Genomic DNA, 16,768 nt, shown 5'->3' on the forward strand with positions numbered 1-16,768 from the left:
CTCTTAGGTACTGGCCCTTTCACTGGTACTGGGGTGAGTCCATATTCTGCTCTTTGTCTATTCAGCTGTTCTCTATACGTCTCATACTCTGATTTCCAGCATACAGGTAAAAGGGGCGGGTCGAATGGGTTGAGGGTACTTGGCTCCTTCTCTACACGGCGCTCCACGGAGTATCGGAGATGCTCTGATTAGAGTACTGTGGGGTTGAGTTGGTGCAGTATAAAGGCCTGTGAAACTAAAATAAAGAAGCACAGAGTATATTTAACTGTTTTATCCTCATTCTCCACCTTATGAGATGTGTAGCCACCCTACACCCCACAAGGAAAACAAATACCATATAATCATAGTTTGACTTATAAAGCGCTTTGTGCCCAATGCTTCCAGATTTGTAGCGTTAAATGACCCAGTCACTTATTACCCAGTGGCAGTCTGAGTTGGCCGACTGGGTTATCAAACCCATGGTGCACACCATCTTGTTCCCAGGGCGAGCGTGGTGTGCTTGGACAATCTACCGGGCTCTGTGTATGTTTTTATTATTATTTTATTCTGTATTGTACATAACATACGCATACAATATTACGACACTTTTCAAATACTTGGTTACAGAAATAAAAAATCATTTTACATAAAATAATCAAGAGAATAAGAATTTCACGTCGATAAAAGAAACATAGAAAAGGATCCTAAAAGGTGAGAAGATGGCGAAATTCCAAATAGTAAAACGTATTGGCTTAACAAGAACTCAACATATAAAATACTGAAAGGCCAGCCCTACCTAAGATAATAGCATTTAGAAAGTTTAACAGTGAGAAAATGTGCGGTATGTTATGAGGAATTTCCGCTCAGCTGTGGTTGTATGGTATTACAGCACTGAGCAGATCTGCCATTGTATAGGGCCATGATCTTATAACTGATGCATTCCATAATCAAGCAGGGTAACGGAAAACTGCGTCAGCGGTCAGAGAAGACTAGAGCTTGTGCTGCCTTGGGCTAGCCTGTGGGTCTATTTATTTTCAGGTTATGGTGAATGAGTGCATGAGGAGTCTCACAGAAGCATAACTCAGCCATGCATGAGCATCTCTGCGTGTAAAAGTTCATGTATGTTCAGTTTAAATCCCATCACGTCCTCGCTCAGACTCTCTCTCTCTTTATCTCTTTCTCCTTTTCTCTCTTTCTCTCTTTCTTTCTCTCTCTTTCTCTCTCTCACCCTCCTAGTGCAGCCGGTTGCAACTGTGGGATTTGCAAAGGTAGGCACTTAATGTACTTTAAATAAGGTGAGTGCAATCAAGATGAAACAGACACATGGTTTATTAGGTAAATATACAATGTTGGGTCAAGCCTCCAAAGTCAAGTCTCAACAAAAAAACAGGCTGGCATCTGCTTTGTGGTCATAGTTAAGCTCTTTGTCTTGCAAGTCTTGCTTCAGGTTTCTCCCTCGGTTGGATGATCCATTCAGTCATGCACCTCTTTCTTGTCTCCCCTGTTGGTGCATTCGGGGTCACCATCTTGTCCTCCTGTCTGTCGGTGAGTGCTTGTACTGGTTTCACAGGCACATGCGTGGTCACGGTTAGGTCTGCACAAGGATGGAAGCTGGAGCACTGCTGTGTTGGCAGTGCACTGAGCATGCTCCATTTATAAGTGGGAGTTTTGCTTCCTTTCCACCTCCTTGCTGCAGGGTCCTGGACTCACTTTTACCAGTCCTTACTCACCCAATAGGGGGGCCAGTGGTCTGTGCCCAAGGGAACCTCTCCTGCATTTTCTTCCTCACCTCCAAGGTCTGCCCTTTGTGAAGGCATCATGAAGTAGACACAGACAACCAAATTAGATTTTAAGAACACACTTGTAATAACTAAAAATGGTGGGTTGGAAAATTGCATAACTTGCCCTATGCCAAGTTGGGATTTCCCTACCTAAATACAAACTAATGATAGTCTGTGTCAGGAAGTCCAAAGCAAATGTCTGTGTCCAAAACCTATACTTTCCCTCACATTTAGCTGTATGCAATGTGTAGGGAGGTCAGCATCAATAAGAAGTGGTCCAATGAAAGTTCAGACCTTCTTCCAGCTCTTGGATGGAAAAGGGTTCTCCCTTCCACAAGGTTCAAACAGTTCACTCTGCAAAAGAGGGGTTCCCTTCCCCAAATGTTCAAGTCTATCAAAGTTCCAAAACAACACAATTCATCAGGATATTCAATGCTCCAAAATAAGAAAATTCCTTGGGACACTTCCCAGCTCTTCAATTTGGTTACCCTTCACCAGTTCACAAAGTTCAGTTCCTTAGTTTCAATTCGCACAGGTTTTCCTTTATTCATTCACCAAGTGGCTTTTCCTTCAGGTAGTTGTATTTGGTGTAGGTGCGGTTATCGGACCACATGGTACACCCATTACAGGTCATGCAACCAACACTCCTTACTTGCATCTGTTTCATACGTATTTTGCCACAGTTTCACCTTCAGAATAAGGCTCAACTCATTCCTTTGGATTGGGGTTGGAAGCCCGTGGTGGAAATGTTCGAGGGAGAAAAGACAAAGTGATTTTCCAAAATTAACTTTGATCTTTTCTCCCCTGAATATTTCAAACCTTGCCCCCTGGCCCATCCCCCTACTTACCTTGCGGCAGAACACTTTTCGCTGTGTACTGCCGACTCGCAGTGTCCCTGCGATGCCTGTTCCCTTTCACTTCCGTTATTGGGATCCTGCGCCACATGGTGGTTTCCTTTTTTTTATTTCTTTTTTTACTTTTTCTACGGGATTGACTGAAGGGAATACCCCTGCAACCCCTGCTCACGGTATAGTGAACAAGGGTGCAGGGGACTCCCCCGCAGCCCTTGCCACCGAATTGGGGATTTGGTTGAACTTTTCAGCCATTCGGAATTTTGAAAAAAAAGTTCGATATTCAGCCAAATCTCCCATTCGAGATTATAAACTCTGTCTTTTTGGACATTTTTATTCCTTTCACTTGCCCTTCAAGCTTCACTGTTTCTTCTTTTCTCACCATTCACTGATATATTATCTTTCACTTGCAATGACCAACATAAGCGTCCCAGTACACTCTCCTGCTAGGAAACTCAGTTTAAACTCCTTTTTTGCACCAGCGATCTTGAATACAGGTTTACTTTTCATAACCATTAATTTCTCTCAGTAATGTGCAAGAATATCTGCTTGAATCTTGGCAATGCTCAATTGACTCTTGGCAATGTTCATTCCAATCATTCACTCATGATTTCTTATTTGGCTTTGCTTATTAGCCTTGCATTCATGTCAGTTTATTGCCAATTCATTTAACTGTTATTCATACTTTCTCTGGTTTCATCACATTTCATTGCTTCATTGTTGTACTTATTCTGTACTTTCCCCAAATTGGCTTAAATTATGGGTTTCACATATTTACAGTCTTTCTTTTTATCCGCTTTTCACATGTAGCAAATATCCCCTTTAAACCCATGTTGGTATGCCCCGGGGCTCCCAGCGCTCCTGGGCAGACTCACTGGTGTTGCTTGGCGTGTCCGACGTGTGGTGTTGAGCTAAAGCATTTTTCATGTTTCAGGGAAGCGTTCTTTGTCCTGCCGATCCTCCCACTGTTTGGTGGACAACTTCTCTCTCGCCCGCTAGTATAGCCAATGTACCTCACTGCCTTTGTGACACTGCCAGCTCCTTCTCTGCTGTGGTTCTGTCAGACTGGTAATATCCACATCCAACGCAGGAGCTGCTGAGTCCCACGATCCCACTAAGATGTCTAGCTCACAACTAAACTGAACAGCTGAGTACTAGACACCCTTGGGGGGAAGGGGGAAAAGTGGATAAAATAACAAATCAGACACTGGATCTTCTATCTTCATCCGGTCTCTGCATGAATGAAAATTGTTAAGCATTAAATAATATTACAAAACTAAACAACTATTATTTTATGAATATCAACAATCCTACCTGAATACCCTCTGCAAAGAGCCCAGAGGATGATAAGTATTTCTATATATTTTTTTTTAGTTTTGAAATAACTCCAACTCTTTTACCCTAAAAGCAAACTTTGGTGGTCATGTTTCATAACTGTGCTGCTGAAAACCAATGAACTGAATGTCATTTCAAGTGACTAAACTGATGGAGGTTCCTTGTGGAAATAAATGAACTTGAAGAAAAGAAAATGTGTTTCCAAACAATGTCAATAAAACTGTGAACACAAACTCCAGAATGTCTCAAGAAGATGAGTCTTTTGAATGAAGCACACTTCAAAAAATAGTTGAAAACACAGAAATAATCTTTTGTTTTCCTTAAAATGATAATATTTCCTTAATCAGTTAATTCCATTTCATTTTCCTCTCTTTATGGAAATAGTTCAACAACCAAAGGAAATACCATTTAATATTGAGTGCAGTTTTAAAGTAAAGTTATTCCTCAAAAAACGTCTTTGCATGTAATGAGATGCATCTGGAAGATTCCTCATATAATATGGTACACAAGTCTTATATATTTTCCTCTTTGTTAAAAATACCTTGGCTCAAAAATAAATATCCTTCTTTGTGCTGCTTTTAAAAAACAAGGTTGCCTGTGCAGTCATTAACTTTAATAGCCTTTAAATATCATGTTTTCATGACTTAATCTCTGATGAATGAGTTTGCCATGTAAAAACACTGGCTTCACAACACGACGTCTTTTAATGAATTAAACATGCAGGCTTACCTTGTTTTCTTTAAACAAGAATGAGTTCACCTTTTTTCGTCATCCAGAATGCGATCTGACAAGGTAAGTGCAGTGTTTGATAAACAGTTTCTTGTGCGCGCGCATGCAATCAACTTTTGACTAGAGCGCCCCTGGTTTTCCAATGTCAATGTTAAAAAAAAGACAAAGCTTTAATCCTTGCACTTAAGAGGAGAAAATAACAGAAGATAAGGCTAACTTTGGCAGTTCAATTAGATTAATTACATAAAAAGTACTTAGCTTATTTTTTGTTTTAGAAGACCTCACAGCGTTTTCTCCCACAGGGAAAATTAATTTCTTTAGAGTAGATGTAACTTGAATGAGTTGTTTCTTTTTCTTTTAGTCTTGAAGATATTTTCTTATGAGTTTTCCAAGGCCCAAAACATAGGAGATAAACAGAAACATGACCAGCTCAGAAAACTAAACTAATGAAAGGCAGTTTAGAATGTTGGGAGTCACACCATTGTCAACCTGCCACCCAATCAGAACTCCTGCCTCTGCCCTCCATCTTGGCTTGGGGTATCTGCAGTACTCTGAATATGGAAGTCAAGGCCCAACCATTTTAACAGTGAAAGGACTATATTTAGTTTTTAAACCTAACAATGAAATAAACAAATAACATAAGGATAATAATTCTTTAATTACCACCTATTTACTATGGAACCTGACAGTACCCCCTCTCCAAGCCCTCCCTCCCGGACCAGGCTTGAAAGGATACTTCCTATGAAATTTGGCGACAAAAATTGGAGCATGGACATCACTAGCAAATTCCCAAGAGCGTTCCTCAGGCCCAAAACCTTTCCAGTCTATTAAATACTGAAGTTTTCCACGACTTCTTCTAGAGTTCAAAATTGCTCTGACCTCAAATTCTTAAGATTGATTCTCCACTAAAACTGGACTAGGAGGAACTCCTAATCTAGTTCCATCAACAAATGGTTTTAACTGACTAATGTGAAATGTTGGATGTACTTTTAAATTTTCGGGAAGTTTCAATCTAACTGCAACTGGATTTATCACAGTCTCAATCTCAAAAGGACCTATAAATCTTGGACTAAATTTAGTTCGACCCTTGATTTTCAAATTCTTGGTAGACAACCAGACTTTATTCCCAACACAAAATTCTGGCCCAGGCTTGCGTTTAACATCAGCAAATCTCTTATAACTAGCCTTACTCAATTGAAGTGCCTTAACTGCTCGTACCAAATTTTCCTTCAAAGACTGTAATCTAATCCCAACTGCTGGACTACCAATGTCTTTCTCTATCTGTTCTCTAAGGAAACGAGGATGGAAACCACGACTACAGAAAAAAGGTGACATAGAAGTAGAATCCTTCATAGAATTATTATATGCAAATTCTGCTATCCAAATTAGATCTACCCAACTGTCTCCTGCTTGCAAGTAACATCTTAAGTACTTTTCCAACTCTTGATTAACACGTTCCACTTGACCATTAGTCTCGGGATGATATCCAGATGTTAATTTAACTTCCACACCAAGACTTCTACAAAAGGCCCTCCAAAATTTTGAAATAAACTGAGAACCTCTATCGGAAATCACCTGACTAGGTAAACCATGCAGCCGAACAATGCCTTGGGGGAAATGCTGTGCCAAACTTTCTGCAGTAACTTCCCCTTTAATTGGAATAAAATGACTTTCCTTAGTAAGTAAATCAACAACAACCAAAATTGTAGAACAACCTTGATCCTTAGGGAGATCAACTATAAAATCCATAGAAATAGTATGCCACGGATGCGGCGGAATTGGAAGAGGTTCTAATAAACCCATTGGTTTACCCACATGTGACTTGGCTCTAATACAAGTCTCACAAGTCTTAACAAAGTTTAAAATGTCACTTCTCATTGTATCCCACCAAAATTCCCTCCTGACCAACTCTAAAGTTTTTCTAAACCCTGGATGACCTGAGAGTTTTGATTCATGACAATCAATCAAAAAATTTTCACGGAGCTTCTCTGAAGGAAGATATAATCTAGTGTCGAAATATGGTAAACCATTTGTAATTTTTCTCACTGGGTCCTGTCTCACCCATTCATCCATTTGTTCAGAAGTCATACAGTCTTGAATTTCTTTAGAAAAACTTCCTTCATCAAAAACTCCCGCCACAATAAAATGTTCAGAGGAAATCACAGGTTGTTGATCAATCTCCATCAATTGTTCACTACCAGGAAACTGACGAGACAAAGCATCTGCCTTTCCATTTTGACTTCCAGGTTTAAATGTAATTACAAAATCATAATCTGAAAAGAATAATGACCATCATAATTGTCTGGGTGTTAAAGTTTTAGCTGATTTTAAAAATAAAAGATTTCGGTGATCAGTCAAAACTGTCACAGTGTGTCTAGCTCCATTTAAATAATGGCGCCATTCCTCAAAGGCTGCCTTGATCGCTAAAAGCTCACGATCCATGATCGTATAATTGATTTCAGCTGAAGAAAACCTTTTGGAAAAATAAGCAACTGGATGCAATTGTCCAGTGTTTTCATGCCTTTGAGATAAAACCGCTCCCATAGCCAGATTGGAGGCGTCTGCCTGAACAAAAAAAGGCTTAGAAGGATCAGGATGTAAAAGCACAGGTCCTGTAATGAAACGATCTTTCAAAACCTGAAAAGCCTCTTCAGCTTCTTCACTCCAAATGAATTTTACTCCTTTCTTAAGAAGTTTAGTAATAGGAGTAATGATTTGAGAGAATCCTTCGATAAATCTCATATAAAAATTGGCAAAACCCAAAAAACTCTGCACCTCCTTAACCTTAGTCGGAGATGGCCAGTCTTTGACAGCCTTGATCTTCTTTAAATCCATCTCCAACCCACCAGGAGTAATCACAAAACCAAGGAATTCAACTGAAGAAGTATGAAATTGGCTTTTTTCCAATTTTGCAAATAAATGGTTTTCTCTCAATTTTTGTAGGACCAATTTTACATGACTTTGATGTTGTTTCGAATCTTGTGAATAAATCAAAATATCATCGATGTAGACTACAACAAAAATGTCCAGAAACTCACGTAGAACTTCATTAATAAAAAACTGAAATGAAGCTGGGGCATTACATAATCCGAAAGGCATCACTAAATATTCAAATAATCCATACTTAGTCTTGAAAGCTGTCTTCCATTCATCTCCCTCTTTTACTCTAACAAGATGATCAGCACCTCTCAAATCCAATTTAGAAAATATTTCAGCTCCTTGTATCTGATCTAACATAACTGAAATTAAAGGAAGTGGATATCTGTTTTTGATGGTTACCTTATTTAGAGCTCTATAATCAATACAAGTCCTCAATGTTCCCTCTTTTTTAGGCACAAAAAATAAAGGAGATGCCACCGGGGACTTGGAATGTCTAATGAAACCCTTTGCTAAATTTTCAGTTAAATACTCCTTAAGGTAATCGTTTTCCTTTTCAGTAAGTGCATAAACCCTGCTACAAGGTAAAGTGGCTCCTGGTTCAAGTTCTATCTTACAATCAAATGGTCTATGAGGAGGAAGACCACCTGCCACTACCTCATCAAAGACATCACTGAATTCTTTGTAGCAATCAGGTAACTCTCCCATAACAGCTCCAATAGTATGAGAGTGAAAAAGAGCTCCAACCTCTCCTAAGAACCTTGCACCCTTAACATCATCAATCTGAGTATCTTCAAGGGATTTACCTTCAAAACAATGTTCCTTACAAAAATTGGAATTTAATTCAATCACCCTTCTGCCCCAATCAATCAAAGGATTATGATGTGTAAGCCAGGGCATGCCTAAAATAATCTTCAATTGTGGAGCATCGATAATCTCAAAAATCAACTCCTCTCCATGGTTCCCTGCCATAATCATTAGTAAGGGAGAAGTTTCATGTGTGATTGGTCCTGAAGTTAATTCTGATCCATCCACTGAACTAACCTGCTCAGATAAAACCTTCTTCACTAAGGGAATACCTAAACTCTTTGCTACTCCCCAATCCATAAAATTCCCAGTTGCTCCTGAATCAATAATCACAGGACCACTACCCACCAATTTCTTTTCAAAAATCAAGGATACATTAATTGTTATGTGAGGAACTGCCGCCTGAAGAGTATTGGCTACTTGATGATTCTTGCCGTCCGGATTTTGTACTTTCTTTGGAGTGTAAGGGCAGTTCCCAAGAAAATGTCCACTCCTTCTGCAATAAAGACAGAGATTATTATTTCTTCGCCTATCTCTTTCCTCCTTAGAAAGAGGTCCTCTAATTCTTCCTGAACTTTCTGAATTTTTTTACATAAAATCTCTATTTACAAACTCCTGCCCAGGTCTATCAAATCTAGGATTAGATTCATTCTCTTGTTTATTGTCTCCCCTCCTACGCTCCAATCTTCTTTCATAGAGGCGAAAATCTAACTGTACAATTAAATCCATCAAGGCGTCACAAGAAGTTGGTCTATTTACCACCCCAGACAAGGCGTCTTTCAATTCATCCCTTAAACCTCTGTAAAAAAGGGATGCTCTCTTCTCTTCTGGCCAGTTACTTTCAACAACTAGAGTCTTAAATTGGGTAATATAACTGACTAACTCTCGATTCCCCTGTTTTAACTCAAGCAGCTCACCATCAACTTGTAAGGATTCCTGACGTTTATCAAATAACTTACTGAACTCCTCCTTAAATAACTTAAAATCATACAAAGCTAAATCTTTTTGTTTAACCAACACTCCTGCCCAACTAGCAGCCTCCCCTGAAAGATAAGATATCATAAATGTTATCTTTGACATATCAGAAGAAAACACTTCCGGCCTACTTAAAAAATGTAATTCACATTGAGTGAAAAATGTTTGAAATCTTTTAGCCTCACCAGAAAAACGTTCAGGTGGTGCCAGAGGCACCGGTAAAATTAAAGACTTTAAACCTCCAATTGCTCCTAAACCAGAATCTCCTCTCTGTCTAGAACCTTCCCTTTCCAGAACTGGAGGTTCCAAAATCTGTTCTTCTCTCCTACCTACCAACCGTTCTTCTGACATTTCCTGAATATGTGTAACCTTAATATTTAACTCCTCAATCTTTTTATTTAAAAGGACATTCTCATTTATAGAAACCCTTAATTCTTCCCTCAACTCCTTAATCATATCCCCCAAGGCTTCCATAATTATTCTGGAAAGTGGTCTCAGCAGCTCAGGCGAAGTTAACTACTTGGGCCTTTCATTCTGTCAGGCTGGTAATATCCACATCCAACGCAGGAGCTGCTGAGTCCCACGATCCCACTAAGATGTCTAGCTCACAACTAAACTGAACAGCTGAGTACTAGACACCCTTGGGGGGAAGGGGGAAAAGTGGATAAAATAACAAATCAGACACTGGATCTTCTATCTTCATCCGGTCTCTGCATGAATGAAAATTGTTAAGCATTAAATAATATTACAAAACTAAACAACTATTATTTTATGAATATCAACAATCCTACCTGAATACCCTCTGCAAAGAGCCCAGAGGATGATAATTATTTCTCTATATTTTTTTTTTAGTTTTGAAATAACTCCAACTCTTTTACCCTAAAAGCAAACTTTGGTGGTCATGTTTCATAACTGTGCTGCTGAAAACCAATGAACTGAATGTCATTTCAAGTGACTAAACTGATGGAGGTTCCTTGTGGAAATAAATGAACTTGAAGAAAAGAAAATGTGTTTCCAAACAATGTCAATAAAACTGTGAAAACAAACTCCAGAATGTCTCAAGAAGATGAGTCTTTTGAATGAAGCACACTTCAAAAAATAGTTGAAAACACAGAAATAATCTTTTGTTTTCCTTAAAATGATAATATTTCCTTAATCAGTTCATTCCATTTCATTTTCCTCTCTTTATGGAAATAGTTCAACAACCAAAGGAAATACCATTTAATATTGAGTGCAGTTTTAAAGTAAAGTTATTCCTCAAAAAACGTCTTTGCATGTAATGAGATGCATTTGGAAGATTCCTCATATAATATGGTACACAAGTCTTATATATTTTCCTCTTTGTTAAAAATACCTTGGCTCAAAAATAAATATCCTTCTTTGTGCTGCTTTTAAAAAACAAGGTTGCCTGTGCAGTCATTAACTTTAATAGCCTTTAAATATCATGTTTTCATGACTTAATCTCTGATGAATGAGTTTGCCATGTAAAAACACTGGCTTCACAACACGACGTCTTTTAATGAATTAAACATGCAGGCTTACCTTGTTTTCTTTAAACAAGAATGAGTTCACCTTTTTTCGTCATCCAGAATGCGATCTGACAAGGTAAGTGCAGTGTTTAATAAACAGTTTCTTGTGCGCGCGCACGCACGCAATCAACTTTTGACTAGAGCTCCCCTGGTTTTCCAATGTCAATGTTAAAAAAAAGACAAAGCTTTAATCCTTGCACTTAAGAGGAGAAAATAACAGAAGATAAGGCTAACTTTGGCAGTTCAATTAGATTAATTACATAAAAAGTACTTAGCTTATGTTTTGCTTTAGAAGACTTCACATCGTTTTCTTCCACAGGGAAAATTAATTTCCTTAGGGTAGATGTAACTTGAATGAGTTGTTTCTTTTTCTTTTAGTCTTGAAGATATTTTCTTATGAGTTTTCCAAGGCCCAAAACATAGGAGATAAACAGAAACATGACCAGCTCAGAAAACTAAACTAATGAAAGGCAGTTTAGAATGTTGGGAGTCACACCATTGTCAACCTGCCACCCAATCAGAACTCCTGCCTCTGCCCTCCATCTTGGCTTGGGGTATCTGCAGTACTCTGAATATGGAAGTTAAGGCCCAACCATTTTAACAATGAAAGGACTATATTTAGTTTTTAAACCTAACAATGAAATAAACAAAGACCATAAGGATAATAATTCTTTAATTACCACCTATTTACTATGGAACCTGACAGGTTCATTCGGTTGTGCTCCTCCAGCTCTCACCCACACTCTCCAGCTGCTTCTCCGGTTCAGAAGGAAGCTCGAGCTTTCCTATGCATAGCTTTCTCAAGCCGGTTTACTTTCCACCTGGCTTTCCGCAGTGATTGCTCTGCATCCCTCGCCAGCTTCTCTGGACTTCTTGGAGTCTCGCTTACACACGACTGCTCTCTCCTTCACATCCCTCACCGGCTTCCCGCACTGGCCTTTAAATATGCCACCAGCTGGATTAGGCACTCAAAAACTAGACTGCACATAGTCATTTCTGTAGTTTCCTGTCAGTCTTTGTTGCATCTTCCTCGTCCCAGTACCAAAGTGGTGTTTGTGTATGTGATGTATGGCTCTAGTGTGTCTCTTCCTTGTCCCAGTACCAAAGTGGTCTTCACTGGGAGATATGTCATGCAAAGGATAGGGACTTGTAATAACCTACACATGCCTAGGGGACATTGGATTCATTAGAAAAGGGGGAGTCCATGTCTCACCCAAGGGTGCCTCATCCCCACTACCCAAGTCTCCTCCACGCAGTTGATCCTGCTTCGCATATCCACCCCCAGGGTCAGGATCAGATAGTGACCACTCGCTTGGTGCTGAAGCATCTCCAGCACTTTGGTTTCAGAATGATGCGGAACCCCTCCAAGGTGTTCTTCATGATATAATTGAGGAATAAGAAAGATAAAGCTGGTGTGGATTCTCAAAGGGCCCCAGAAAGTTGGGTATGCAATCCTTAGGCCACTGGGGGTTCAGACAGCTGCAGGAAGTTGTGGGCAAACATCCTGACAATGAGATAAAGGGTGTTTGGGTGGACAGGAGAAGGAGCGGTGGGGGTGGATGTTCAGTCAGTCTGATCTCACTAATCTGAAATTTGCAGTATCTGCGGAATCTTGCTGGGCAATGATTTCTGCACGAGCTCCCTCAGTGTAGCGGCTATCTAGGGGAAAAAAGTTAGGCAAGCAGTATTTGTCTGATTTTAAGAGCTGTGCTTTCAGGGATAGGGGTAGAGGGCTGTCTGGGATTACTGTTTGCACACATTGCAAGATGTCCCCACAGTTGGTCTCCTGGAGCCAAAAAGGTACCTCCTCAGCCATAGGTTTGAGTGTACAGAGAAAGGCCGTGGGGGCTGGGGATACAAGAACAGAAGAGATGACACAAGGAGAGATTTAGGGCCGAGTTGAGTAAAGAGAGAAAGACTGAGGGCTAAATCGCACACATTTTCCTATGCAGACTGCACAACAAAAACATACATCTGTGTACTCTAGAGGGATACAGCCTACAGGTGCAGTCCTCCCTGTCACATTTAGTTGGAATGTGACAGCCTGGAGTACATGAAAGCATCAAGAGGAGGAGGGCAGCACCATCCTCCGGCCATGGCCAGCCTAATTAAATATCAAAGGCACCATGGAGGGCAGTGAATGTCATGTGTGGTACAACTGTTTACAGTAGGCAACCCCTGCAAGGGGGGGGGACCCCCTTTCAGAGGGAAGAAGTATGTGATTTGATGGAGACAGAAATTCTGTTCTCGCCACTAACTTCAAGGGATACCTGCGCTTTGATCAGGAGCCACAGAGAGCTCAATTAACCAGAAAGACCCTTTGATCCACAACAGACAGGAAGATGGGTGGGACTTAGTAATACATGTTTTTACCCCTTTACCTTTCCTTTTTCAAAGCACTCTGGTTATGACTTCACGCATAACAGAAGATTGTTGTTGGGGACCCAGGATTAGTTCATTTAGGTAGGCTTAGCCTGCACCAATCAATGGGGCCCATTTGGCTTTAAAAGAGGGATAGGATCACTTGAAGGCTTCACTAGAAGGAGGAAAGAAGAACTCATTTGGGCCATGGCTGAAAGGAACTGTCTAACTTATAGCTTCCACCAGTGAAAGAAGGCCAGGATTCCCAAGAGTAAAGCAATATACCTCCCCTAAACATCTTACAGGTAACAGAGGGAGATACTGAATCCAGAAGACCCTCTAGTAGCTCCAGAACCAGTACCCAGCCAGCACACAGCATGCCCTGCTAGGATCTGCAAGCAAGCTTCCTAGGTGGGAAGTGCCAGAGAGTCTCTGAATCGAAACTCTCTCCTTAGCTTTGGGCCATCCGCCTTATGAGCTCAGCGAAGAAGCTAGGAGGAGTGCACCAACAAGCATCAACCAGCATCCACTTTTAAGGATATTTTCTAGGCAGTCGTGGCCCTCGAGCTGCAACCCACTATACTGCTGACACGCCGCAGTCACTCACTCCGTCCAATACGCCTCAACCAGTGCTTCAGACCCAGCAACCAGCACTAAGACAATGATTGCTAACCCCAAGCCGCCATGTAGGCCAACCTGCAGCCGTCCGCCAAGTCTCGCTCGCCGAACTGCCTGATACCCACAGCTGTCTACGATCTTGAACTTCGTCGCAGAAGCTGCAAAGCGCCATGAAACCGACTTGATGCTGTTGAGTACCAAGAACTTCAACAAGCACAAGGTACATTGTGATTTTGTCGCCCTGGTCCTTCTCCGAAGGCCCCTAGTGACATTTTACGACCTATTGCTCCCTTTGTGCTGAAACCAAGTATCCTTGAACTTTGAGATTAATTACCTTACCGACTACCCTCCTGTCAGTATCCAGAGTGCATCTGCTTTCCTTCTTGAAACTGTCTGTCCTCTGTACTCCTTTACAGGGTGGGTTGTATTTTGTAGTGTGCTAGAACTGTCGGCTGTGTAATAATAAAGTAGATATTTGTATACAACTGAGCTTTTGCCCTTGGAAACGTGCATCTGTTACTGGATGGGATTACATCAGAATAATTCTGAGTTTAAATAACTGGACAAACTCAAAAAGATGGCAAGTTACCCTATTAACAATTATCTAAAACAGGGAGGTTACAACGAACATCAACGGACAAATGCTCATTCGCTCAGCGACTTCCGCAAAAAATGCAATTATATACTCTCTTTTTGCCTCATACTGACGTCACACTATGTGGCAATAGTAAAAACCTATTCAGGGTCTGGATTGGTTAAGGGACACATCCACATATACACTCATATAGGATCTAGTATTGTTATTGGTTGTCTAAAATCAGGTGGACAATTTATGCCTACCTCTTCAGACTTGTCATTTAAGAAAAATCAATTACACAGTGTTTCATTGGTTTCTCAAGCTATAACGTCCTTCGTTGTATGGACTAATAAAATTGGTTTGGCATGCTTGTGCCATCTCTGGAACATTCGGTTCAATTAGCAGCCAAGACCCAGAGGCAAGTAGATAGGACATGAAGCTGCCCTACCACCCAATTAGCCCAACATCTCTCATCACCCATGCCTTCTGCCATGAAGTTCTCTTTGTACGTGTCCTCGGAATGCAATGGGAGTGAGGGCACTCGCTATGATGTCTGCAACTCCAAGTTCAAGCCCTATTTCCAGCCTCGACTCACATAACAGAAGACTACGATTCTGCTGCTTCTGCAAGCTTTTAAATGTTTATAATGAATTAAGACATGGCATGCTTTGTATTCTTTCTTGCACCTTAACGTGAGAAGATTCATCCTCCGCACACATGTTCCCTCTTCAGCGTAGATAGCTGACCTCGACTTTTTTGAGCTTCGCTTCAGGCCAAATAGCCTCACAAGGCAGCTCCATCAACCTGCTATTCTACTGCAACACAGCCGTTCATTTTCTCTCCATGGTTCTTTGGCTGACTTATTTCATGATTCACAATGTCCATTTATGTACAATGGCGGCTTCACCTGCATTCTATTCACTACTTGTAGCTACCCTATACAACGACTTGATCTATTTTGCATTTCAGCGTCTGTACATTCATCATGTTTCTGATTTGTTCAGCACTTCTAAGCTATAATCTTCTTCTTTTACACTTGTAAGGTTTACTTGATTTGTTACTTCATCATTTCTCCTCTAGGATCAATACATTGTCTTCATTCAGTGTTTCAGGGCTTCGTGCACACATTCTTATGACATCATCAGTCCATTTTCTTAGCTCTTTCTCATATTCCTTCGGAGATCTCCTCCTGTAGGCTGCCAGCAACTCGAGGTTACATTCAATATGGTTGTCTTAATGGATCCGTCTTCCAAATACTTGCTGAAATATTGGTACAATAGCTGGTGTTGGACAGGACCCGGTCTCATGTCTCCAATACAGGGGAGGTTGAGCGAGGTAGGATCTCCAGCAGATTTGTACGTATGCTCATCTGTACAACCTTGACTGGACAGTCCCTTTTATCATTGGGTAATAATTGTACTTTCCCTCTGTTGCAACTAACCAACATCCACAACCTTGCAGAGATAAGCCTGCTGTTCCATCCACGTTACCAAGAATTGGACAAGGAGGTTTATAATTGGGTTTCCAATCTGTTCGGGTCCCTTCTGGTGTATTAGAGGTGTGGGGCTGATTGATGGTTTAGAAACCGATATTCATCCCTCGACCACTGGTGCCCCAGAAGTTGATTTGTCACAGTTTGCACATGGTGCAAGATGCCCCCAGAGTTGGTATCCTGGAGGCAGTAAGGTACCTCTTCAGCCACTGGTTTGAGTGGAAAGAGACAGGCGGGGGTGCTGGGGATACAAGAGGAGCAGAGTAGACACAAGGATGGCCGGGTTGAGTAAAGGGAGAATGGCTTGGGGTGCAGGGGGAGCAGAGTTGATACTGGGTGAGGGTTAGGGCCAGGTTGAGTAAAGGGAGAAAGGCTGTGGGTGAAGGGGAGCAGAGTGGGTGACGGGAGAGGGTTAGGGCCAGGTTGAGTAAAGGGAAAAGGGCTTGGGTGTGGGAGGAATGGCATACCAACAAGCAGATGAGCTCACCCTGCGGCGCCCCTCACCCTTCAGCCAAAGGACAAGTGGGACCTCAGAGGGGAGAGCAGTGACACCGGGAGGCTGCATTCCTTTTATCCCATGATCAAGACCTTAAAGGTAAGGCATGTGTGCACACGGACATAGAGCCATGTATGAAGGCCTCCCCCATGAACTAACAAGGGCTTCCTGACTGAGGGAAAGTATCCCAATGACACACACTCGAATTAGAGGCTCCCACACAGGAAGGTGCCAGGGGCAATTGATTGGGTCCCACACCTCTCTAAATTAATGCAGCAAGACCCGGTAGGGACCCATGAAGTTGGAAATTTGTTTCGGTATACAAAGGGGGGACGAATCTAAGAATCAAGTGAGGTACATC

This window comes from Ambystoma mexicanum, chromosome 13 (genome assembly GCF_040938575.1).
Source record: "Ambystoma mexicanum isolate Mex_15411 chromosome 13, UKY_AmexF1_1, whole genome shotgun sequence".
In the NCBI taxonomy this organism is placed as follows: Eukaryota; Metazoa; Chordata; class Amphibia; order Caudata; family Ambystomatidae; genus Ambystoma; species Ambystoma mexicanum.